Here is a 25,869-nt window from a genome sequence, read left to right on the forward strand (position 1 = left end):
TTCCTCCTTGGAGCTCAAAAGGCTTAGATAGGGCTGCAGGAAGGCTGACACAGCAAGGAGAGCAGACACAGGCACTTGGCCAAAAGGGAGCCACTTGCGTGAGGTGAGTGATGTCCCATTGCAGGTAGCCATGTGAGTCTGTAACTTTAAAACAGTGAGCAGTCCTGTGGCACCTTAGAGACTAACAAATATATTTATATCATGAGCTTTTGAGGGTAAAACCCACTTCATCAGATGATCTGGAGTGGAAATTACAGAATCCAGGGGATATATAACAGCAAAAGCAGTTACCTGTCAATTGTAGGACCTGTGTTTAATGAAGTTAATTAAATCAGGCTGGATGTGTCCAAATACTTATAGCATGTGATGTGGAAATGTGAATATCAAAGATGGGGGAAATTACCTTTGTAGTACATTAACCAGTTAATAGCTTTGTTCAAGCCCAAGTTGTTAGGGTTACACTTGTAAATGAAGTCTAGTTCAGCTGTCTCCCTCTGTAATTGGGTGATAAAATTCCTTTGTAGAAGAATGGTTACTCTTAAATCCATGATTTAATTGTAGAGGATATGGGAGATCTGTTTTATTGTTATTGAATATTTCTGGCTGTCGTATTACTATCATGCTGTCTGTCACAAGCATTCTGAGAGTTCACTCAGGGTGGCTGTACACCCCTGCAGCGATGCAGACCATAGCTAGAGACAGTCCAATCACCCATGCTTAACAAACATCCTAGGTGTCTGTTCTTTCAAAGGTTTGTTACCACACACTGATCCACAGGAAGGCTGATTACTTAGGGTGGGCGTGGGGGCGTAGAGATGGAAATCCAAGCAGAAACCCTCAACCAAAGTGTTTAGAAAGTGTTAAAGCCCCCAGCCTGAAGCTGAGGGGAGAGGCAGAGTTTACAGCAAAGCAGCTGTAACCCAGTTCCCAGAAGAAGGAGGTTGGGCTGACCCAAATGCTGGGGGAAATGCTAAGTTTAGGGAACACAAAGTACACATGTGGACCTTTGTTATTTTAACCCTTACGTCTCTCATGGCAGTGTTTCCATGAATAGATACACAGTACTTTGCTTGTAGGAAACTGATTGAAAGTGCCTTTACATGCTCCCGGGGAATGCTCAAAACTTTTGCCAACATAGCTGTGTTAGTCAGGGGTGTTATTTTTCCTACCCGTGAGTGACACGACTATTTTGGCAAAAGTCCTACTGGAAATGCGCTTACAGCAGCAAAAAAACCCAACCCCCCTTTCTGGGTATGGTTTATCCTTCTCTTGCTGGTATAAGCTTTGTCTACCCTAGAAAGCTTGACTGGCAGAGTTATAGCTCTAGTGAGATGCCCGTCTCACCCTTCTCAGATTAAGCCCTACTGGTCCCAGCTCACGGGAGCATATAGCAAGAGCCAAATGGAGCTGGACTCACGGAGGAAACACCAGGGGTGTAGCTACAGATGGACCTGAGTGGGCCGTGGGTCACCCGCTTTGCCCAGTGAGCCAGCCAGGCTGGGCTTAACCCCCTCCTGTCCCGCTGCCCTCCATTCCCCATTCTTGCCCACCCGCCATAGGTCAAGGCCCACCCAAGTGGGCCCTTCTGGCTATGCCACCGAGAAACACAATTGAAAAACAGGGCTGAAGTGACCTGCACGCCTAGTCTCAAGGCGGGTGGATCATGGGATTCCGCTCTGAGAGAAGTGCAGGTTTTGGGTTGACAAAGTACCCGAACAGACGGGCTGGACACCGTTGGTGGTAAAGGCTTGTCACTGGAAAGGAGCGCACATGGCGGAATGGGTAAGGGGACACAGATCAGGTGCACCCTGGAACCATTACAGTAGTTCTCCCTGTCCCTCTGCACTGCGAGCGAATGGGGCAATGGCGTGAAATGGATACGATTCAAGGTAACTCCGAACGTAGCTCTCTGCAGAGCCAGCCTGGCCATTTCCCCTCCTTCTGTGGGAGAGGGTTAAAGGGTATGTGAGAGGAAGGGAGGAGGGGGTCAGTCCCTTGGCTCTAGAATGCCAGCACAGAAGGGCCTTGCACATATACCCACTAAAGACATAAGCCCAGAACCTCAGACGATGTAACTTTGCTTGGCTGTATTGATGTCAATGAAGCTGAGCTAATGAACCCCAACGGAGGATGTGGTCCATTATTATCATCTATTTCCACATGGTCTTATTTATTTGTTGACTAATGTATGTTGGCTAGTATATACATATATATCCTATATTAATATGTATTATCCACACCACACATTAATGGATTAAGCATGAATCACACCAAGGACAAAGTACGGCAACAGTTATGTAGCCTAAACTGCTGAATACCATACTCCCTGTTCACTTCTGCTAAGTATTCCCCAACATCTTGCATTTGCTGAAGGAAGCGTGTGACATTAGCAGGTCGGAAATGTTGTCAAAATCAGGATACATTGTTCTGTGTCTTAGTACTAACTAGGGAAGTTCCTTCATGGACCGTTATCTGGATTGCTCTTATCTAAAACCTGGGCAAACTCATGGGCTGGATTTTAAGGGTGTTTATCTTACAAGATCATCATTGTAAATAGTTTCAGCTTAAATGTGTAACATAGGGAGCAATGATGTCACATGCACCCTGTGCAGGACTTCTCTTCTGGCACTAGCATCATCTAGAACAGTGGTCCCCAACCATTTGAGGCTGCCGGGCGCCAGGGGGCGTGGCCGTTCACCTGCCAGGCGCTAGAGGTCAGGGACACTTGTGTGCCCGGGGCCAGCGCGTGCGCCCGTGGCCAGCGCGCGTGCGCCCCCCCAAGTGCTGTGGGGCTGGCGCGCGCGCCCCCCCAAGTGCCGTGCCCCCTCCAAGCACCGTGCGCCCGGGGCCGGTGCCCCCTCCAAGCACCGTGCGCCCGGGGCCGGTGCTCCCCCCCATGCGCTGCGCACCCAGAGCACGGGTGGCTAATTCATGGTGCTCCCGGGGCCAGCACTCACTGTGTGCCATGCGCCCGGGGCCAGCTCCAGCACCATGCATGCGCCACGTGCCTGGGGCCAGGCGAGCCCTGAGCACTTGGCAGGCACACACAAATGCCCCCGCGGGTGCCATGGCGCCCACGGGCACCATGTTGGGGACCACTGATCTAGAACCATTTTTCCTGCACCATCGTAATGACCCGGACGGACCTTAGTTCTTTGAAAACAACAAGTAGTCCCGAGGCACCTTAGAGACAAACAAAAATAGATAGAATCATGAGTTTTCATGGGCAAAACCTACTTCATCAGATGAATAGGAGTGGATGAAGTGGGTTTTACCCACAAAAGTTCACAGTTGTTTCTATTTTTGTTAGTCTAAGGCAGGGGTGGGTAATAATTTTTTGCCGGGGAGCCACTCTGGAAATTTTTGAAGTGGCCCCGGGACATCAAGTGGAAGGGGCAGGGACATCAAGTGGTTAGGACTCACCTGGGACGAGGGAGACACGGTTTTTAAGGACTTGTCAGCCTGATTCAAAGCAGAGGCATAAACCTGTGTGTCTCGCCTCCTAGCCAAGTAAATTCAAAGCTTGGGACATCGAAGTGGTTTATTTGGCACCCTGGATATTGAATAGGTTATACAAAGGGGAACGCTTGCCCACAAGAGTGCTAGAGAGGAAGAAGAGGCTGACTTCATAGCCAGGTGTTCTGAGTACTTATTTGGAAGGTGGAAGATACAAAATACAAGTTCTTGTTCCGCCTCGTTTCAGAGCAAGCAGCCCCAAGGTCTGCTACAGCTCAGGTGAATGCCCTAACCAGTAGATGATTGGTTGTACTGTGGAATCTTGTGGCTTTTCACAAGTTTTTAAAGGTCTTATCTTGTTTTCATTCTACACAGATTTCGTGAATTACTTCTCTGCTCCTCCCCTCGCCAGCCAGGAGTGAGAGACATGCACACAAGCTGTGTATTTTCCCCTCACTGCCTGACAGCCAGGGGAACAGGAAGAAAAGCCAGCCGAGTCTCGGTACGCATGGCTGCTATTCCCCCATAATGGCGCCCTTTTTCTGCATGTCACATCCCCACTTTCCTTTCCCATCCAAGAAATGATTTGATCTGATTATATTTAGTTTACAGGAGAAGCGCCTGATCACAGCATAAGGTATTGTTTCTGACAGGTGAATAATATTACATGCATAGGCTTGGTCTACTCTACACTACAGCAGGAGGTTGTATTAAGATACACAACTCCAATTACGTTAATTATGTAGCTGGAGTAGACATATCTTAAATCTCATTTCTTCATGGTCCACACAGTGGGAGGCTGATGGGAGCCAATGCTCCCCGTGACTGCGAGGAATACAGGTGCCAGCCGGAGCTGCCCTCAGTGTTTGATTTAGCGGGTCTATATTAGACCCGCTAAATCAAATGCCAGAAGATCAACCTCTGGAGTGTTTGATCTTCTGATGTATAATATGGAGCTATATCTTTATCTCATAGAGCTGGAAGGGACAGTGAGAGATCATCGAGTCCAGTCCTCTGCCCTCATGGCAGGACCAAGTATCATCCCTGACAGATTTGCCCCCTCCCTCCCACTCCCTAAATGGCCCTCTCAAAGATTGAACTCACAATCTTGGGTTTAGCAGACCAATGCTCAAGCCACTGAGCGGTCCCTCCCCCCCACGCATAGACATGGCCATAAATAAATGCACTTAGAGAAGTGTGCGTGAGAGAAACATGAAAGGGTAGCTAAGTGTAGCATACCATAATCCTCTACAAATGTTTATTCTACATTGTTTTCTGTCCTAGTTTATTCAGCAACGCAGAAATACACACAATTGTTTCAAAACTACATTGGAAAAGGTCACATGAAGTTTACTCAACCCGTTAGTCATATATTAATACACTTCCTTAGTGCACAATACAGGAAAATGAATCAACATGATTTTATCTCATCCCGATGTCCGTCAGTATGGTGGTTTTGAGTGCAACGCACAATTTTGCAATGGGTACCTCCTGCTACTTCGAATATAAGAGAATGGAACAAAAAGCTCCAGTTCAAGACACAAACCAAGGAGAAAAAAAGTGTGTAATTAATCTGCTGTGAATTGTGTGACTTAGAAGCTTAACAAAACGTCAGACTTTCTCATTCCCAGTAGGCGGATACGGGAATTTGTTGAAAAGATTCCTACCAAGCGCTGACATCCAAAGCCAGAAACTGCTTAACAGAGGAAGGCAATAACACATGTCAGGCTCTGCCTTGCACTGCATTTGGATTGTTCATTAGCGAGACAGAAATGAACAGCCAGTCACTAGCAATAATGGGTTAGAAGAGCATTGAGAGCGGCCTGGTGAAATAGAACAGAATGTAATAATCCAATGGAATGCTGAAACAGCAGGCAGGAAGTCACCTGCCCCTTTGAAGAGCTGCTGCTGAAATGCACACGCTGCCTTGTATTCCCAGGTGAGCGTCTCTGCGCTTGATGCTGTTTCACTCGCTGGATTAACGTGTGACAGGATGTTATTGCTTCTTTCCAGTCATCTTATAGCTAGAACGTTTGTCAAAGAACAGCTCCCTGTGATGCAGCATACACAGCCTTCCCGGCGGTCTGACAAGGATAGGCAGGGATGTAAGGAAACAGGAAATCCTACCACTGAGCCCTGTTAAAATGCAGGTACATAAAAATGTGAAGCATCATTTGGGAAGGAGGGGAGTCATGCACACAGCAGGGCTTTGGAGTATAGTTGATGATTCTGTGGGGGCTCTAGACAAATTGGAGGATTTGAGCCAAAAGAAAGCTGAGTCAACAGACATGTGCGGAGTCCTGCCCTTAGGACAGAAGAATCTCAGACACTGCTACAGGCTGGGAACTGATTGGTTAAGCGGCTGTTCTGTAGAACAAGATCTGGGACAAGAATGGAACAAAAAGCTCCAGTTCAAGACACAAACCAAGAAATCGTAAAAAAAAAAAAAAAAAAAAAGGGGTGTAATTAATCTGCTGTGTATTGTGTGACTTAAAAGCTTAACAAACGTCAGACTTTCTCATTCCCAGTAGGCGGATATGGAATTTGTTGAAAAGATTCCTACCAAGCGCTGACATCCAAATGGATGAGAAGCTGGATATGGGTCATCAGTGCTCCCTTGTAGCCAAGAAGGCTAATGGCGTATTGGGGTGCATCAGGAGGAGCATTGCCAGCAAATCGAGGAGATGATCGTTTCCTGTTGATGGTTACATTTTGAGACCTATCAGCCAGTTTTAAGTCCATTTCATATGTGCCATGTTAACTTTATTTATAGGGTTGCATACTCAAAATGGCACGTGGCATTGAAGTAAAATTCTTTACAGAACTCTAAGTTATATTATGTCAACTCTATTACCTCTGACAATCAGACTTGTCATGGTATTCGGTTAAGATCCATTTTACATAAACCTATGTTGATTCCTGTTAATTTCAGGCATCACCCTTCTCTAGTTCATTATTAATCAAATCCATGTCAGTTGCTCCGTTATCTTGCCCAGGATGTATAGCAGGCCGGCCTATAATTAACTTGGTCATCCTGTTTACCCTTTTCAAAAATTGGCACAAAACTAGCTTTCTCCCAGCCTTCTAGAACATCCCCCGAGTCTTATTGAAAACCAGAATTAACGAACCAGTGAGCTCCTCGGCCAGCTCTTGTAGAACTCTTGGATGCATTACCTGGACTTGTTGAACTTTAAAAATGTCTAACTTCAGTAACTTGTTTAACATCCTCCAGGAAACTCATAGAATGGAAATTACTACCATATGAGAAGACTGCTTTGTCTGTGTTCTCCCCAAGTACAGAACAGAAATATTCATAGTTGCTCTCGTGTTACTCTTTGGCATACATGATGTCTAGGCTAGCTACTCACCTAGCCTGAAGCTGGAGGTGGCTGCTCTGCGCTCAAACAGTGCATGCAGGGATGATGTGCTCACCAGATGGGAACCTAAATATGATCCAGACCACGACCACCCAAAACAGCAACTGCAAATATCCCTTCAGGGAATGCTTTCCCCCTTGTGCCACCTCCATCCCTGAACCAGGGAAAGCCTTGCCTTTCGCTGTATATAGCGGGGCCTGGTGTTTGTGTTCAGGCCAGTGGCAGGTGTTTTGCAGAAAAAGACCTGGGGATTACAGTGGATGAGAAGCTGGATACGAGGCAAGTGTGCCCTTGTAGCCAAGAAGGCTAATGGCATATTAAGGTGCATTAGGAGGAGCATTGCCAGCAGAGAAGCGATTCCCCTTTATTCGACACTGGTGAGGCCACATCTGGACTACTGTGTCCAGTTGTGGGCCCCTCATGACAGAATGTATGTGGACGCATTGGAGAAAGTCCAGTGAAGGGCAAAATGATGAGGGGGCTGAAGCACATGACACATGAGGAGAGGCTGAGGGATTTGGGCTTATTTAGTCTGCAGAAGAGAAGAGGGAGGGGGAATTTGATAGCAGCCTTCAACTTCCTGAAGGGAGTTTCCAAAGAGGCTGGAGAGAGGCTGTTCTCAGTGGTGACAGATGACAGAATGAGGAGCAATGGTCTCAAGTTACAGTGAGGGAGGTCTAGGTTGGATATTGGGGAAAAACTATTTCCCCTGGAGGGTGGTGAAGCCCTGGGATGGGCTCCCTAGGGAGGTGGCAGAGTCTCCATCCCTAGAGGTGTTTAAGTCCTGGCGTGACAAAGCCCTGGCTGGGATGATTGAGTTGGGGTTGGTCCTGCTTTGGGCAGGGGGCTGGACTTGATGACTCCTGAGGTCTCTGCCAGCCCTGGGGTGCTATGAGTCTATGATTCTAATGGCAGGGCACCCAACCACAACCCCCACTTCCTTTCTCTGCTGGTGTCCCATAGCCCTGCATTGGCCTCAAATGCCCTGATTAACCGCTTGCTCCTTGGGGACCAGATTCTCATCTCGGAGCCAATGCTTGTGGAGGAGGCGCAGTACCTGGCCGAAGAGGGTTCCCTGTTGATTGGCGCTCTAAATAGCCAACAAAACCCCTGAAGAACTGGCTTCTACACCAGCTGATCTGGAACTTTCTTGGTACGGGAGGTGGAGCGGGGCAGGGCAGAGCTCCGTCAGCTTTCGGCACAACTGCTCTAACTTAGCTCAGCCCCTGGGCTGCTCGAACTCTCAGGCCAGGGCTGGCGCAGGCCAACCCAGAGCATCAAGGTACCACAACCAGCTCGGACTTCCCCTCCCCTCTGGCACACACATTCTCCTTCTCCAAGTGGCGCTCAGCCAGTAGGGAATCGGTCCCCGAGCTGCACAGTTGTGCGCCTGTGGCTCGCGTCCACCCAGACATGCGTGCACACGGAGAGCTGTCGGAGTTTGTTAATATAACTGGAGCGGGTTCTTGGGCAGCCAATAAATGGCTGATGCCTCATCTGTCCCTGCTGGTGCCTCTGATATCTTAATGCTTGGGGAGAGCTATTGAAAATCCTGGCTTAGCAGCTTTCCCCCTGCCCACCTCCCAGCCCAACCCCCCAGGGATCGTGGCCACCTCTCGCAAGCCGATCGGAAAATCCCCGGAGGACCCAGCCGTGTGCGGAGCCGTTTGGCGTGTGCGTCACTGTCCCCCGGGGCAGGTGACAGGTGCTTTTCCTGCAGCGGTGCTCAGTGAGGTACAAAGCAGAGGAGCAGCCTGGCCCAGCAGAGGGTGGATGCAGGGGCCTGTCAGGGACAGATCGAAGGGCATGTAGCTCAGGGGGCGGGAGGCAGCCACTTCTCTGGTGCTGTGGGGTGGCTGGACTGGAAGGCGCCTGCCAAGGCCCGTGCATTGTGCTCTCGAGCAGCACTAGAACAACGGGCAAGTCGTTACTTGCTAACACGTGAGACTAGAAAACCGGGGTTCCTCTCCATGAGCGCCTTGGCGGCCAACAGGAGAGCTGGTGTAGAAGCGCAGTAGCCACAATTTGCTGGGTTACGGGGCCAGGGAAAGCCAACGCTGGATGCGTAAGGAAGTGACAGTATCCCCTAGCAGAGGGACGGCCACTGCCTGTTGGGGGCAATGGCCCTATGACAGAACAGGGCATGTGAAGAATGCCCACCCCGTCACCGTGCAAGGGGACCTATCAGACGGATGAACAGCTTGCAAACTGCAGTGGTTTGATTTTTCTGAGCGTTGGTTAAGATCTGGGCCAGGAGGTTTGCTGGGGTGTCTGCTGGCTGAGCATGGACCTTTCCTACGTCTTCAGGCTGGGAGTCCTTGGCGTTCTCAGAGTGAGGAGAGGGAGTTCTGGGGCAGATTGCCTGGCGTGCTTCTTGGCTGCCCACGTGTGGTTTTCCTTGTCCCACCCCAGGGAGGCTGGGATCTGGCTTGAAGATCCAGCAGCTCAGGAATTAGCAGAGGCCGGATTAGAGCAGGCAGGTCTCTGGAAATCGCAACAAAATCTTCTGCCCCCCTAGGGACATCATCAAGGAAACTGCGGCAGGCCCTCTGTGGTGGTGTCCAGAGAGGAGGAGCAGGCGAGCCTTCTTGGGCCTGCAGGCTTGGAGGAGGACCTCCTTGACCTGATCTGTGGGTGGCACCAGCCTGGCGTGGCCCCCTTTTGCCATGGAATCACTCTCTTGTTCATCCGCACCCACTGGTTCCTCTAGGGTCTCAGGCTGCCTGTCCTCCTGGGCCAAACTCTCCTGTTCTCCGTGATTGACTGGCCTTTTCAGGATCCCGGGGTGCTCCTGTTCCCGGGCGGTGCTCCGCCCAGGTCTCTGGTCTGCTGGGCCTTGTAGTGCCCCCTGCTGCTTTTCTGCACGCCTGTGCAATATGGTATGGGCCTCTCCACCCTGGTCATCACCCGGGGGACCTCTGTTATTGTCTCCTCCACCTTCATCCTCCCCTCCCCCAGGTTGGTCCATCTCCTCTAGCAAGTCCCCGTCGTCCTCTCTTCGGTGAACCATGGCCACCACCTCAATGTCCGTGCAGCCCCCATCCATGCTGATGTCATCGGGGAAGAGGCGAGAGAAGTCCTCCATTCTCACCCGCTCCAGCTCACCGGGGTCCCAGTCGGTGATGGAGAAGCTGAAGATCTCTTCTGCAGAGCTGGGGAGAGACCCAAGAGCTAAGATCAGGCAAAGCTGAATATATAGGGGCCTAGGTGCCCTGGCGCCTTTCCAGTGCACAGGACTCCTGCATTCTGTACCTGGCTCTGGAAGGGGAATGAGGAGCAGTGGTTAGAGCAGAGGCACTAGGAGAATCCGAGTTTCTGGATTCTATCCCAAGCTCTGGCTGGGAATGTTACCTTGCAATATTCCCTAATTAACAGCCCCTAAGAGGAGATATTGAAAGCAAGAGAACACCAAAAAGACAGGAAGAAAGACACCCCCAGTGCTTCTGTATTAAGGGTTTAACACCCATGCCAGTGCCCCTGACTCAGCTAACGGATGTCTCAGGCAATAGGGCTGAGAGCTGTACTGTAACCCTCTGTACCTGTCCTCACAATGCCCCATAGCACTTCCCATGGGGAGAGCAAATTGGGATTCCCAGTGGCTATTAGCACCCCCCAAAGTAATGAAAACCACAGGTTAGAACAGAGAGTAGATGATGGAGCTGGCTGATGGAGTTTCTGGATGAGGATCATAGAACTGGCAGGGACCTTGAGAGATCATCAAGTCCAGTCCCCTGCCCTCACAGCTAGACCAAGCACCATCTGTCTAACCTGCTCTTACATATCTCCAGTAATGGAGATTCCACAACCTCCCTAGGCAATTTATTCCAGTGTTTAACCACCATGGCAGTTAGGAAGTTTTTCCTAATGTTCAACCTAAACCTCCCTTGCTGACATTTAAGCCCCTTGCTTCTTGTCCTATCCTCAGAGGCCAAGGAGAACAATCCTCCCCCCTCCCCGTGACACCCTTGTAGATACCTGAAAACTTCTATCACGTCCCCTCTGTCTTCTCTTTTCTAAACTAAACAAGCCCAGTTCTTTCAGACTTCCCTCATAGCTCATGTTCTCTAGACCTTTCATCATTTTTGTTGCTCTTCTCTGGACCATCTCCAATTTCTCCACATCTCTCTTGAAATGTGGTGCCCAGAACTAGACACAATACTCCCTACGCAATTCATTCCAGTGTTGAACCGTCCTGACAGGCTACGTCTAGACTGGCATGAATTTCCGAAAATGCTTTTAACGGAAAAGTTTTCCGTTAAAAGCATTTTCGGAAAAGCACGTCTAGATTGGCAGGATGCTGTTCCGCAAAAGCACTTTTTGCGGAAAAGCGTCCGTGGTCAATCTAGACGCGCTTTTCTGCAAAAAAGCCCCAATTGCCATTTTCGCGATCGGGGCTTTTTTGTGGAAAACACTACTGTGCTTTTACACTGGCCCTTTTGGGCAAAAGTCTTTCGGAAAAAGACTTTTGCCCAAACGGGAGCAGCATAGTATTTCTGGAAAAGCACTGACGATCTTACATGAGATCGTCAGTGCTTTTCCGGAAATTCAAGTGGCCAGTGTAGACAGCTGGCAAGCTTTTCCGCAAAATCAGATGATTTTGTGGAAAAACTTGCCAGTCTAGACACAGCCAAAGTTTTTTCCGACTGTCCCACCTAAACCTCCCTTGCTGCAGTTTAAGCCCCTTGCTTCTTGTACTGTCATCAGAGGCCAAGGAGAACAATTTCCCTCCTTTCATCCTGGGACACCCTGTTAGATACCTGAAAACTGCTATCATGTCCCCTCTTAGTCGTCTCTTTTCCAAAGTGAACAAGCCCAATTCCTTCAGCCTTGCCTCATAGCTCATGTTCTCTAGACCTTTCATCATTTTTGTTGCTCTTCTCTGGACCTTCTCCAACTTCTCCACATCTTTCTGGAAATGTGGTGCCCAGAAGTGGACACCGTATTCCAATGAGGCCAGATCAGTGCAGAGTGGAGCGGAAGAACGACTTCTCGTGTCTTGCTCACAACACTCCTGTTAATGCAGCCCAGAATCATGTTTGCTTTTTTTGCAACAGGGTCATTCTGTTGACTCATTTAACTGTGGTCCACTATGACCCCCTAAATCCCTTTCTGCAGGTCTCCTTACTAGACAGTCACTTACCATTCTGTATGTGTGAAACAGATTGTTCCTTCCTAAGTGGAGCACTTTGCACTCGTTGTTATTAAACTTCATCCTATTTACCTCAGTCGATTTCTCTAGCTTGGCCAGATAATGTTAACCCTATTCTCCAAAGCAGTTGCAACCCCTCCCACTTGGTATCATCTGCAAAATTAATAAGCGTCCTCTCTAGGGCAAGCCATCATCTACATCATTGATGAAGATACTGAACAGAACCAGTCCTACACCAGACTCCTCGGAACCCCACTTGTTATGCCCTTCCAGCAGGATTGTGAACCGTTACAATTGGATGAGAGGTTAGTTTAGAGATTAGATAGATACAGAGGAACTAGAAGTTGGATGAGAGGTGGGATCAGATTAGATTGGCGAGGCGAGATGAGCGGATGGTAAAAGAGAGAGGTGGGTGAGAGATTGGGATGAAGAGGTGGATGGGTGTGATGGATGACTCGCTTGGGGGAGGGGTAGAGAGCGGGACAAATGGACGGATTAAAATGGAGATGGTGACAGAGAAATAATGGCTATTGCCGAGATTGTGGTGATCGAGGGGATGGAGATTGAGCTATACTGATCGATAAGTGGACGGACTAGGGGTTGTGAGAGATGGAGGGCATGGGAGCTTTCTCCTCCAAACAAAGGCTGGTCTGGCCGAGTCCCCAAGCCCCTATATCCCATCCCCACCCAGCCTAACTGTGACTCTACCTCCTCCTCTTTCTCCCAAAGCAGCAGATCAGGCCTCCCCATCTGAGCAGCCGCATCCCCTTTGACATCCTGGTATGGGTGAGAACCGCTGGTGAATCCAGCCTCAATGCCCCTAGGTACGCTGGGCCAGGGCTCTGTGACATGCCAGCCGAAGTCAGCGCATAGCGGTGTGAGGTCACGACAACCTCAGAGCCGCCACTAGCCAATCCTCACCTTCCCCCGCCAGTGCATTTGCATACCGCTCCTCTATTAACCAAGCTGACACAGTAGGAAAGGGGGTGGGGCAGAGGCAGCCACAGCGTGAGGGTCAGAGGGGCAGAACTCCGACATACCCCCGGGAACACAGGGGACGTTATTCCCAGCCTGCTTGAAAATGAGGCCTCCTGAGGAGTGAGGAAGCCAAGAAGTGGGGGAGACTCAGAGGCCCAGTGCTGGGGGAAGCGGAAGGAAGGGGGCAGATGAAGCGGGGCGGAGGCGAGATGGCCACGTTATGGACTGAGTGAGATTGCAGTGCGTGGAGAGAAGAATGGTTGAGTATTTTCAGCCCGGCAACCCAGCCCCACCCACAGGAAGCAGAAAGGCAGGGCCGGGAGTATAAAAGCAGGGCCTGAGCCCTCAATTGGAGCCCAGCGGCTGAGCTCTCAGGGAGGAAGGTGCAGCTGCCCCACCCTAGGAGGGAACACTGGATTGGGCAGCTGCCGGGCCCAGAAGACTGGATGGCCAGTTCCCCTGCCGGGCCCAGGAAATTGGGCTGCGCCACCTGGACCGCTGCTTGAGCTGGCCCCGGAGCCTATGGACGCGCTGCCAGTGCCATCACCCCCGGCGGACCCTGAGGGGTGGAGGCTGAGCCAGGGAGGCCCATGGGGAACTGGGCAGCGGCCCAGGGATAGCTGATGAGATGGAGGTCAACTGGGCAGCATGTTGCAGCCAGGATCCTCACCGACCCAGTGGCAGCCCTGGGCTGGGGCGGAGTGGAGCGGGTGGAGCTGCGTCCCCCCTGCCACACCTCCTTGGGGGCGGCAGGTTCCCCTTCTCAGGGTTAAAACCCCTGCGCTTGTCGGCTCCCCGCCAGCAAGGAGACCCTGCCCCCGCTCAGCCTGCGGACAGGCCTGCACTTCAAACTGCTTCACTGCTTGTATTGCTGCTTGTGGCCCCGCCCTGACCAAGGGCCTGGCCTTTAGAAACTGCTGCTCAGCCTGCAGCCCGGCAGAGCCTCTGAACTGTTTATCGCTTGCCCTGAGCTAGGGCCTGGACCTTAGGACTACTGAGCTGCAGGCCGGCGGCCCCGCCTTACACGCTGGCGGGCCAGCCCTGGCGCAGGGTTTCTGGGCCCCTTAACTGGTCGATCCATGGCGTAGCAGGGCAGCTTGGCCTCCCTCTAGCCAGAGACCAGTACAGATCTGTATAGGGAGCTGTGATGGTACCATATACAATTCTGTCTCCCCGCTCCATCCCATTGACAGCTCAGACTTTTGAGGGTCGAGCTCACCTGTGATCCAGGTGTGGAGGGAGACATTGCTCCTGCAAGCCTCAAGCAGGTGTGGAATTTGACTCCCACCCTGCATCATGTGCGGCCCCATTGGCCTGACGGGAGCTGCCTCCCTCCCCAAAAAGAGAAGCCAAACTAATTCTCTGCTTCGTTCTGGTCATAACTGTGATTGGTGGAGACTCTCTCCCCAGCCACATCACCTGCATGTTCCAAAATGGTGTATCGCTCCAAAAGTACAAAGCCTGACTCTTCTGTGCTAAATCCCCGGAAGCCTGCAGGGAAGCATAGCCGGAATCCTCTGCTCTGTTCTACACTGTGGACAGGCCCTCTCCTCTCAAAATAATAATACAAATAAGAGATCAGGCCTATGAGGTCACAAAAAAGGTAACTGTTTGATCTTTCACTGCCGAAGTTTTAAAATGCGTGGATCTCGTTCTCTGGTTGCAGGAACCGCTCCACTGAGACCAATGGAGTAAGCAGGTGTAAGGGTGAACAGTCAATCCACTGCCTAACGATGTAACGAACCTGCTGAGTAGCCAGGCAATGAAAGTCTGGCAACGTGGCTGGTTAGCTCATGGAAACAATATCTTGAACACCAGAGAGTCTCGTGTCAAAGACTTAGCTATTTACTTCAATATTGGTGTGTCTCTAACTCCGCCACGGTTCTAGGAGCAGAAAGGGAGTGCTCATTGACTGCCCTATTTAACGACATAACTTGTAATTACCCAGGATGCTGCAGGAGCTCACCACAAAATGCATTACAAGCAGAGTGACGGAATACCTGTGTGGCTAACTGGAGAGGTTTTTAAAGGCTAATGTGGATTTGTTAGTTAATATTGGTCCTGCTCAATCAGTCTCCGCAGCAGTTGAAACAAAAAACAGGACTGTGTAGCACTTTAAAGACTAACAAGATGGTTTATTAGGTGATGAGCTTTCGTGGGCCAGACCCACTTCCTCAGATCAAATAGTGGAAGAAAATAGTCACAACCATATATACCAAAGGATACAATTAAAAAAATGAACACATATGAAAAGGACAAATCACATTTCAGAACAGGAGGGCATTTCATCATAGGATGGTCCAGTTGTGTGGCTCTGAGATCCACAGGTTAAAGGGCCCTGTGCCAAGGTGCAATAATTATACTATCCGTGAAGGAGATGATATTAATTTGGGAACCATCCCAGTTTTGCCCAATTATCACGGTAGCACTCCCCAACTGCTATTCTAAGTGCCTCCTTTCCTCTCCATCTTTACTTGGCTTATTTTCACAACCCCCCTGTGCGGTACGGCAGTGTTGTTCTCCCTGATGTACAGATGGGGCTCTGAGGCATCAAAGCCTTGAGTAAGCAAGACAAGGTCACACAGGAGACTCCATAAGCTCCGCCCACCATTTCACATGCTCCTGTTTAGGTTATGAATTTAAATGCACAAAGGTCAGGAAATGCTGCAGTGCCATGTTTGAGAGTAAAGCTGCATGTGGCACGTCCCTTCTATTTTTTCTCTTTTTCGTCACACTTTAGATATCGATTACGTTGAGATTTTCAAAGGTGCCTAAAGGGATTTGGACGCCCAGTTCAAACAATGACAATGGAGTGTCCAAATCCTCGAGGCAGGCGTGCCAAATCTTCTTCCCTTTTTTTGTCACGGATGACCATGATGGACCAGCATGCATCTCTCTGTCACTCTGGCCAATCATATCCGTACGTAGCTTTTTGTGTGGCAACCTCTGGCAGAGTCTGCCCTGGATAGACTCATCACAGAATGTTACCGTGAGAGGCTGGAGGTCCATCTATGGGTTCTCATGACAGGGACAATGACAGGTGAGCAAAAGGACCTCATATGGGATGGATCTGGCCTGCCATGTGGGTTGATCCGGCCTGCAGAGTTGATCCTGCTACTCCCCTGCCTCCAGGCCAATCAGGGCCTAGGGACAGGGAAGCCCGTGGCAGGGAGTAAGAAACTTCACACTTCTCCCAGGCCAATCAAGGCTTGGGGGGCAGGAGGGAGTGTGCAAAGTCTCCGCCCACCCTGCCCCTGCCCTGCAAGGAGTGTGCGGTGCCTAGAAGCCCCTCCCAGCACCAGGGGCACAGGTGCCTAGAGGGAATCACCTGCTGTTTAGAACAGCTGGCGGTTCTCTCTGGGGGAGGGCAGGCGCAAAGACTTCACCCTCTCCAGGCCAATCAGGGTCTGCGGGCAGGGAAGCACAGAAGTGTTCTGGCCCCGCCCCTCCTGCCTGAGGCCCCGCCCCTTCCGGGGTGGCCCCAGGGACACTTCAAAAATTTCTGAAGTGGCCCCTGGCCAAAAATTATTGCCCACCCCAATCACTGATATAAAGCTTGGTCCCAACAGACTATCTGCCGATTGGAGCAGAGGACAATCATGACCGCTAAAGAGATTAGCTCAGTCCATCCGCTTGTACTCCATGAGGGTGCAATGTGATAACTGGACTAGAAGGTCTCTGTAGAAGTCAGCGATGATGTCTAACCAGCCGGCAGGTGGGTGAGCTGGATCTTGTTGTGTAAAGAGTAACAAAAGGTGGCCGAATCAGCCCTGCTTGGGAGGGAAACTTTGGGGCCAAGACTATTGTTTTTTGTTCTGTGTTCATACAGCTCCTAGCGTGATGGGATTCTGGCCCACCACTAAAGCTTCAAAGCTCTTCAGTAGTACAATAGTAATAATAATCTATACTGGTTGAACCTCTCTAGTCTAGCACACGCTGGTGTCTCAACACCCATGGTCCGGCATGATGTTAGTTAGCCGGGTGTTTACTTATCATGGGAGTGGCCAAGTTTCCCACGGTCCCATAAAGTTTGTTGACAGCCACCAGGCCTGGCTCTCAGTGTTCTGTGCTGTTATTTATGTAAGCGGGGGAATAGTCCCGCTATTGCGGGGAACTTTCCTGGCTTCTATACTACCCCGGTGAAATGGACCAGCGAAAGGATTGGAGTCCCCGCTCCCACTTCTTTTACCCAAAGGCCTCCCAGACCCTGAGGGCTCCCCTTCCACTCTCCTGAGTAGCAGAGTCCTTGAAATCCTGATAAAGCTGAGCCTAGGTTTTCTGGGGCTTCGTCCCCGACCTTGTAGTCACTTGAGGCAGGGGCTAGGGTGTCCCCACTCTGGGGTGCTTGCTTCACACTGGATGTTTTCTTGACCCACTGATCATTACATACAGCTCAAAGCGAATACAATTTATTAAACAACAACTGATTAAAAAGAAAAAAATAAGGAAAAAATGAGAGAGGTTAAAAGAAAACACACAGCCCTGCTCTGTAGCACGGGGACATCACAAACAGCAGTCCGCAGAGTGTAAGGACAGTTTTCAGTCTGTTCCTTATAGGTCCCAGGGCTCTTTCTCAGGCCCGGCTGTGCTACGGCGGGGCTGCAGGTTAGATACGCTTGCTCTGGCAGTGACCACATGACTTCAGGCTCTAGGTGGCAGGACTCCTCTCCCAGTTGGAGTTACAATCCCTCTCCAAGTCTGGCCTGCAGGGCTTCTTGGCTAGTGGTGTCTCTCTGTCCAGAGCCTCTTCCCCCCCTTTGCTGGTCCCAGCCGCTCACCGTACCCAGCTGCAGACTGTTGCTTTGCCAGCCTCCAGCTCCTTGTGTTGCTTCTCTGACCCCTTTGGCTCTCTGGTCACTGCAGGTCTGCCTTTCAGCACAGCTTGCACTCCTTGCGCTGTGTGTGTGTCTGGCTCTGTCACGGCAGGTCTGCCTCTCAGAACAGCTTGCACTTCTTGCTGCTCCTCTTCACTCTCTCTCCTTTTCTCTCAGACTCAGAAAATCCCAGCTCACAGGGACGACGGGACCTGGCCTCCTAATTCCCGCATTGGCCTGTCCAACCTGTCAATCAGGCTGTTCTGGAGTGTTGGCCTCTTCTCATTGTCCCTGGGGGTCTGTCAGTCTCATGGACCCTTCCCCTTTTGGTACTGGGAGCTGGCCAACCAAAAATTCCCACTGAGTTTTAATAAGGGGCTAACAGCCCCCTTACATTTAGCTCTAATTTACCCCTAAATGTCTTCTCAGAACCCAGCAAGCTGTGGAAATGTTGATAATGCCGCTAGACAATGTTGACCTCCCGTGGTTCAGCAAATTCTCTGGTTCAGCACCAGTCAGGTCCAGAGGGTGCCGGACGAGAGAGGTTCAACCTGCATTTGACTGACTGTGTTGTTCATCTCTCCTAGTAGGAAAAGGGAAATTCAGTGGAGACTTCCACTCAACGTAGGAGATCTCGTTCTGACATAAATCTGTGTTTCTCCTCTTCTGGGTCCTGGGAAAGAGGTGAGTGGAAGATGAAGGTACTTATGTCACAATTTAAGAGAAGTCAGACTAGAGGATCTACTGGTCTCTTCTGGTCTTAAAATTTGTTATTTCATTGTTTTTACAAAATGCCATTCCACAGTAACTGAAAGTCCATGGCATTAACACAGCATGCTCTAAAATATTCCCGGAAATAATTAAAGCTAAGCTACCATTGAAAATACAAATCAGCAAAGTACATTTTGTGAGGCTTGCCTTGCTGTTTGTAACACTACTTGTTCACTTAGTCATTTGTGGAAAAAAAAATCAGATTTGCATAAGGCCTTTCAGTCATTAATGCAAATGAGTGAGATTCTACTGCATTACAGTTGACTAATTACTGTGTTTGGCTGGCTGCAAATTACTGATGTCTCTCTCATACAGAAGTGATAACTAATTTCAGAGCTTTTTAAATTGCTGCTCCTTTGTGCATGGGGCATTGTGAGCTGAATAGAAGGAGTCTGACCGCTGTTGTCCTTACAAGGCCGTTGTTCATGTATTGGATGAGATGGGTGGGGTGGTATGGGGAAGGTAACTGCTAGTGATCTGTCACCCTTTTGGAGCTGAAAAGTGATCAGATTGATTCCCAAGGTAAACGGTAGGACAGGTTGAAAGACGGGGTCGAAGGAATCGCAATTAAAAAAATTTGTTTTCATATTTTTGTTTTTCACGAGTTGAAAATATTCTGAATGGTGCAAAAGTGACACTCAATCCAAAACTGGTCAAAAAATGGTGTGTGTGTGAAAGTTTGAAATGAGGTGGGAGAACGTTTATTTGAAATATTTCTCAGAAATGTTCCTGACTTTTCTTTTTAAATTTGCCACCTTTCAGTAATTGCTAGTAAGCGGCTGGCGCTTTAACAATCCAGGTGCTAAATGGTCGCCTGGCTGGCGTTCAAGAGAAAATGCAGTTTGTGTTCAAAGGAAACAATAGGAGGGTTTATCCAGTTGGTCCTAAAAGTGCATTTCCCCTCGCAGAATGAAGGGAGATGACCATCGGGTGTTACACTGATGCATCTCGTCCGCTCCCTTTGCCTCTCCCGGCTTTGTAACCCGACTGCACAGCTCCCTCTCAAGACCCGTTTTCCCCTCTCCTCGCCCACCTGCTTGGCCGCCAGCCTGCTTCTCTAAAGCTTCCTCAGCACTCAGCGGCTCCCCAAGCAAATGTGTGCTCCCAGCCGATGTGCCTCTCCCCACTTCGGCTTCCACATGGAAACGGGCAGTGCGGAGCCCAATGTCGAGCGTAGTATAGGGCGGGTGGGCACAGGGCCCCCCACGGGCTGGATGTGGCCCACCAAGTGGGTGGATCCCTCCTGAGGACACCCCACCTCTCCCTTGTCCCCAGGCCAATCAGAGCCTGGGGGCGGGGGGAGTTCACGAAGTCTCCTCCTGCCCTGCAAGGGGTGTGCGGCGCTTAGAGTAAGCTGGTAGCCCACTCTAAGCACTGCACGCCCTTTGCAAGGGGGGGGGCAGGGAGCGAGAGATTTTGTGTGCTCTCCCACCCTGGGCTCTGATTGGCCTGGAGGCAGGCAGGGAGCAGGAGAAGTCTCCTTCCGCCACCAGGGGCGTGGGTGCCTAGAGGGAACTGCCAGCTGTTCAGAACAGCTGGCGGTTCTTAGGTGGGGGGAGGGCGGGGCAAAGACTTCAATCAGGGTCTCTGGGCGGGGAGCACAGAAGTGTCCTGACCCTGCCCCATCCACCTGAGGCCCTGCCCCTTCCAGGGTGGCCTAGGGCCACTTCAAAAATTAGTGAAGTGCCCCCCCCCCGTCTAAAATTATTGCCCACTCCGGTATGGAATCATGGAACGGTGGGACTGGAAGGGACCTCAAGAAGCCATCAGGTCCACCCCCCTGCACTACACTAGAGATCTGCAGTGTGCTGATAACCACGAGGCATCAGCGCCGTGATCTGCTAATGGGAAGCGGTGAGGGGGTGGATCTGGCTTCAGTTTATACAAAAGTCCCAACCGGGGCTTCCTCTCTCTTTTTCCATCCAAGTGGGGAACACATTTTGTTACGGGCACTGAGGCATGTGCGGATGGGCACCGCCAAGGGAAACGCATGCTGCCGGCTGCGGGCGCTCTGCTTATCACCTGGGTGGCCGCCCAAGTGCTCAGCTTACAGGGATCACTGGTCCAAATCCTCCCATGGATTCATAGAATCGTAGAGCACTAGAATGGAAGGGACCTCGAGAGGTCATCGAGTCCAGTCCCCTGCCCTCAGGACAGGACCAAGCACCATCTAGATCAGGGCTGGGTGATAATTTTAGATGGGGGTCCACTTCACTAATTTTTGAAGTGGCCCTGGGCTGCCCCAGGAGGGGCGGGGCCTTGGGTAGAAGGGCGTGGCCAGGACACTTCCGTGCTCTCCTGCCCACAAACCCTGATTGACCTGGCGGTGGGGGAGCATGTGAAGTCTTTGCCCCTGCCCTCCCCCCGCCTAGAGAACTGCCAGTTGTTCTGAACAGCTGGTGGTTCCCTCTAGGTACCCACGCCCCTGGCAGCGGGAGGAGACTTCGCACGATCCCTCCACCCCCAGGTCAATCATGGCTTGGGAGCGGGAGGAGCATGCAAAGTCTCTCGCTCTCTGCCCCTGCCCTGCAAGGGGCACACGACACTTGGAGTGGACCGGTCCAGTCTAAGCACCGTGCGCCCTTTGCAGGGCGGGGGCAGGGAGCGAGAGAGACTCTGTGCGTTCGATTGGCCTGGCAGTGGGGGAGCAGCAGGGCGACCGCGGGCCAGATCCACCCACTTGGCAGGCTGCATCCGGCCCGTGGAGGCCCCTTTGCCCGCCCCTGCTCTAGCTCATCCTTGATAGATGTCTCCCTAACCTGCTCTTAAACCTGATCTTTCCTTCTACGCCAGAGCTTGGCTCTGCTAGTGTCACCCACAGGGTATGTCTGCATGGCAATTGTGGAGTCTGGTTGCGGTTCATGTAGACACACCTGAGCTAGCAGGAGCATTAGCCTACCTTGCTCCGGCCCTGGAGCAGCCAAGCTGTACCAGCTTTCTCAGATCCCCGGGTAATTATTCCAAGGGCTAGCTTACGCCGAAGCATGCGCCGGTGCAGCTTAGCTGCTCTGGTTCATGTCCGCCGTGCTAGTGTTAAACAGCTGGTGGCGAAGACCAATGTGTTTACAGGCCCGAGAAGAGAAGGCTATATCCGGGCACAGCACACTAGAACAGGCACATCCCAGCTTTTAGGGGCTCTACCACTTTGACCTCTTTTGCATAGGCCCTTTAGGCAGCTGAATTTTAAATTGCTAGTTGGCTCTATTAGCCCTCCTCCCCATCTGACAACATAAAAAGCGTGGTGAGCAGCGGAGCATGTAACTAGTAACAGGAAAGATCAGCGCCGCTCTGATCCTCGCATCTGCACTAATTAAATTACTTCAGCAGGGACAGTGAGTTTAGCTCAGCCAGCCGGGCTGCGGCGAGGCAGCAGCCTTTATTATCATGGGGGAGTCTCCTGTGAAGCAGCACTACTGAGATCGACTTGTGTGAGCCAATGTGTGATGAGCTTAGCCCGTGAAACACCATAGGCCCTGGCCAGGCACAGCCAACAAACAGCCCCTTCCCAGCAGGTTAAGAACACCCCCTCTGCTATCAGCGACGCTCCCGGAAACTGGAAAGAGTCGGGCAACGGTGGTGTTGGTAGTGTTGGTTGGTGTTTTTCTCTGCTGGCCCAGACAAAAAGATGAATAGGAAAATATGGGGAGGTCCCCAAGAGCTATGACAGTAGGACAGTAATATGTCCATCTTGTCTATTGGCTGCTTTTCGTTTGTCACATGACCCCGGCCTAGAAGGGTGGGAAGAGTCGCCCCTGGTGTCTTCATTTTTCCCTGACTCGTCATAGAATCACGGACGACAGGAAGGGACATTCTAGTCCAACCCCCTGCACTCGAAGCAGAGCCAATCCCAGCTAGTCACTTCCTGCACATCCTTCTCTTGATTGGGCAGAACACAGGCCTGCTGATGGGGGGCGGGGTAAAAGGGCCCGGTTCAGAAGGGCCTGGGGTTCCTGGCAGCCAGAGCCCTGGACCCTTTAAATCACCACCCGAGTTCTGGGTGGCGTGCTCCGGGTGGCACGGCTCTTCCGGGAGCATAGAGCCGGACTCCCCCACACCTTGCGCAAGGGCCTGGCAATTCTGTCAGCTCCCCTGGCACAACCTGATCTGGCCCATGGTCTCTAATGCCACGCGTGTCTCATGGGATGCTCCTTAAGACCCAATTTTTAAAGGAGCTTCACTCTCAGCCTGGGGAATTATTTTCTCCCCCTGCTGCAAGCCCTGTGCCTTTTTGCTGGGTGCCGAGCCTCTCACGATCGCACTCTGTTGTGCCGCTAGCACTGCCTGGTCTAGAGTTTGCACAGTCATTAAGGGTATGTTTAGACTACATGGCTCCGTCGACGGAGCCATGTAGATTTGTTTTTTTGGCAAAGGCAAATGAAGCCGCGATTTAAATAATTGCGGCTTCATTTAAATTTACATGGCTGCCGCGCTGAGCCAACAAACAGCTGATCAGCTGTTTGTCCGTTCAGCGCGCTAGTCTGGACGCTCCCCTGCCGACATCAAAGCCCTTTGTCGGCAGCCCCGGTAAACCTTATCCCATGAGGAATAACGGGGCTGCCGACAAAGGGCTTTGATGTCGGCAGGGGAGCGTCCAGACTAGCGCGCTGAGCGGACAAACAGCTGATCAGCTGTTTGTCGGCTCAGCGCAGCAGCCATGTAAATTTTAATGAAGCCGCGATCATTTAAATCGCGGCTTCATTTGCCTTTGCCTACAACCCTAATCTACATGGCTCCATCGATGGAGCCATGTAGTCTAGACACAGCCTAACTGTCAAGTGTTGGGGAAAATCCTTCTTTAAAACTCCTGCGGCTAGTCCATCTCGGGTACGCTCTCCCCGGCCGTTACCCAGCTTTGAGCGTTCGCCTTGTTCGTAAAGGGCCTTCGTCCAAGTTTCCGTGCTTTCTCGGTGTCTCTGGATCCTCTGGCCAAAACATGTCAAGTGTTAGTGCTTTTTGGGGAGGTGCTGCCCATTGGGCACGGGAAGAACAACATCTTAATTCACTTCACCCTTCCATGGAGCTGAGAGCCTTTCTCGCAGCCACTGCTTGACCGGTCAACACTTTGTGGCTGCCCAAATGAGTCTCTGAATGCAGAGAGAGGGAGCTGAAGAGGATGAAAACTGTGCACGTGTAACCCATGCACCTAGTGTAGTTCACTGTCCTATGCAGAGGCACGTAGACCACTTACAGCAACAGGTAAGAACAAGAGACCTTTACAGCATGGGCTGAGAGACAGCTGATTTTTAGCTCAAGCAGTAGAGGCTCCTATAGTAAGCTCTAGTGCATGGGTTCCCAAACTGGGAGGCGTGAAAAAATTCCGGGGGGGGAGGGGGGGTGTGTGCAAGTTTTGCTCCCATCAAGTTTTGCTGCCCTGTTCAGTTTCTTTTTTTCCTTTTTTTTTTTTTTTGATTTTTTGCTCAACAAGTTTTGCTGCCATGGGGGGGGAGGGGGGTTTCAAAAATCAAAAAGGGGGGCGCGATGCCAAAAAGTTTGGGAACCGCTGCTCTAGAGGCCCCAGGTTCAAATCCGCCTGGTAGCAATGACACAAGTCTCCAGTATCAAGATTCGGTAGAGACGCAAAACATCTCTTCTAGGAAAAAGATCTGTGCCTCTCCCTTTTGTTCCGCCTGTTCTGAGTGTGGGATTGTCAGGGGGCAATAGAACAGAAAGCAGAAAAGACACCCTTCGAATGCATTTAATAGGCGGAGAACAGCTTTATTCACTTTAAAAGTTCACACTCGGACAGCCGGAAAGAAAAATATCCCCAAGCAGTAAGAGGCAAAATATGTCCAGCACAGCCTCCCTTTCAAACCACAGGAAGCCCTGGTATCCAATGCAGCGGCTAATATTTTTCTAATCCTACAAGCCCTTTTATAGCACCTTTCATCTCCAGGGAACCCACATTGTTCTGCAAACTCAGTGCAGCAATTGCTTCCCCTGCATGGACACCTCTGAATGCAGCAGCTGTATACCAACGCACACAAGACAACACAGCAGTTTGGAACTGAAGAATACGGTATCCATTGGAACAACGCTGGGGGCGTGTAGGTCAACAATATGCCAATTACACAGCTTGGACAGGAGGGTTAACAGCAGAAATCGGAGAGGCTTCGAACTGAATGCTGACTCTGCTGTGCCAGTACTGTGCTCGCTAATGCAGCGCTAGGACATTGGTTGAACGCTAACTGCAAGGAAGAGGAATGCCCCCTGCTGAATTACAGATATTTAGATGTCCCTTGGAGGCTTCCCATCCCTACACAGACCCAGGCTAGTGCTGGTTTTCTTCTGAGAGCTGACAGGTCATCGCCATGCTTTTGACGTCACTAGCGCACAGCAAAAGAAGGAAAACCATTCTGTGGTGTTAGCTGGGTAGGAAGGAGCTGCGGGGTGTCTGCCAGTGATGCATATACTAGAGCAGTGGTTCTTAACCTTACTGCAGCCTGCACCCCTTTGGTTCTCAAAATATGTTCTCGCACCCCTTATTAAAAATGGTTGAAGTAGGTCAGTTCTTTCATCCTAAGATATATCATAAAAATCTGGCATGTCTCGCACCCCCAGAAAGGGCATCTCGCACCCTCGGGGGGGGGGGGGGTGCGTGCACCCCAGGTTAAGAACCACTGTACTAGAGGAATTGAAGAAGACCCTAAACTAAAGGTAGAATTAGCCAGAATTCCCAAGAGATACAGATGAGCAGCAGACGTCACTGGTTCCGTAGACTTACTGCATTCTCTCTCCATGCTAACACGTCATGTCTCATTTGAAATTTTATTATGCTTACTCTGAGTGATGTATGATGAGGCACTGTCAAGTGGTGAAGTTACGATAGAATTGGGCATAAACCATCGATACAATAAAATCACCATTTTGACATATTTGCATTCCTTTATTTAATGCCATAAAATCGGATTTCTTTGAGACTTCAAAGCATCCCAACCACAATCTAAAGGCTAAACCAAACCTCTTATAATAAATTTGTACACCGATTGTTTTAATGCCCCCCCCCCCCACCATTCAGGAACTCTCCAGATTCAAAGGCGCTGTGTATTACTTCTGGGAGACTTCATGTGTTCATTTGTAAACTGCTCATTCATCAGACTTTCTTAAGGTACCTCTAGACAGCGGGGCTATTTTGGGATACCACAGGTATCCCGAAATAGCTACCCTGCATCTTTTAAACATGCCCATTATTTGGAAATATTTTTTTGAAATAACAGGCACACTATTTCGGCATCCCTGTAACCCTTGTTCCACAAAGAGTTATTTCTAAATGTGGCACTCTGTAGACGCGCCAGATTTTGAAATAAGGTATTTCAAAATACAATCG

At 50.7% G+C, this 25,869-nt stretch overlaps 1 long non-coding RNA gene across 1 annotated transcript; it reads left to right on the plus strand.

Moving 5' to 3' along the window:
• Nucleotides 1-25,388, plus strand: LOC142828089 (uncharacterized). The gene is made up of 3 exons (XR_012903056.1): nucleotides 1-103; nucleotides 18,362-18,458; nucleotides 24,439-25,388. It is a non-coding gene; the product is annotated as an uncharacterized LOC142828089 (long non-coding RNA).
• The last annotated feature ends 481 nt before the right edge of the window (nucleotides 25,389-25,869 follow it).

This window comes from Pelodiscus sinensis, chromosome 3 (genome assembly GCF_049634645.1).
Source record: "Pelodiscus sinensis isolate JC-2024 chromosome 3, ASM4963464v1, whole genome shotgun sequence".
In the NCBI taxonomy this organism is placed as follows: domain Eukaryota; kingdom Metazoa; phylum Chordata; order Testudines; family Trionychidae; genus Pelodiscus; species Pelodiscus sinensis.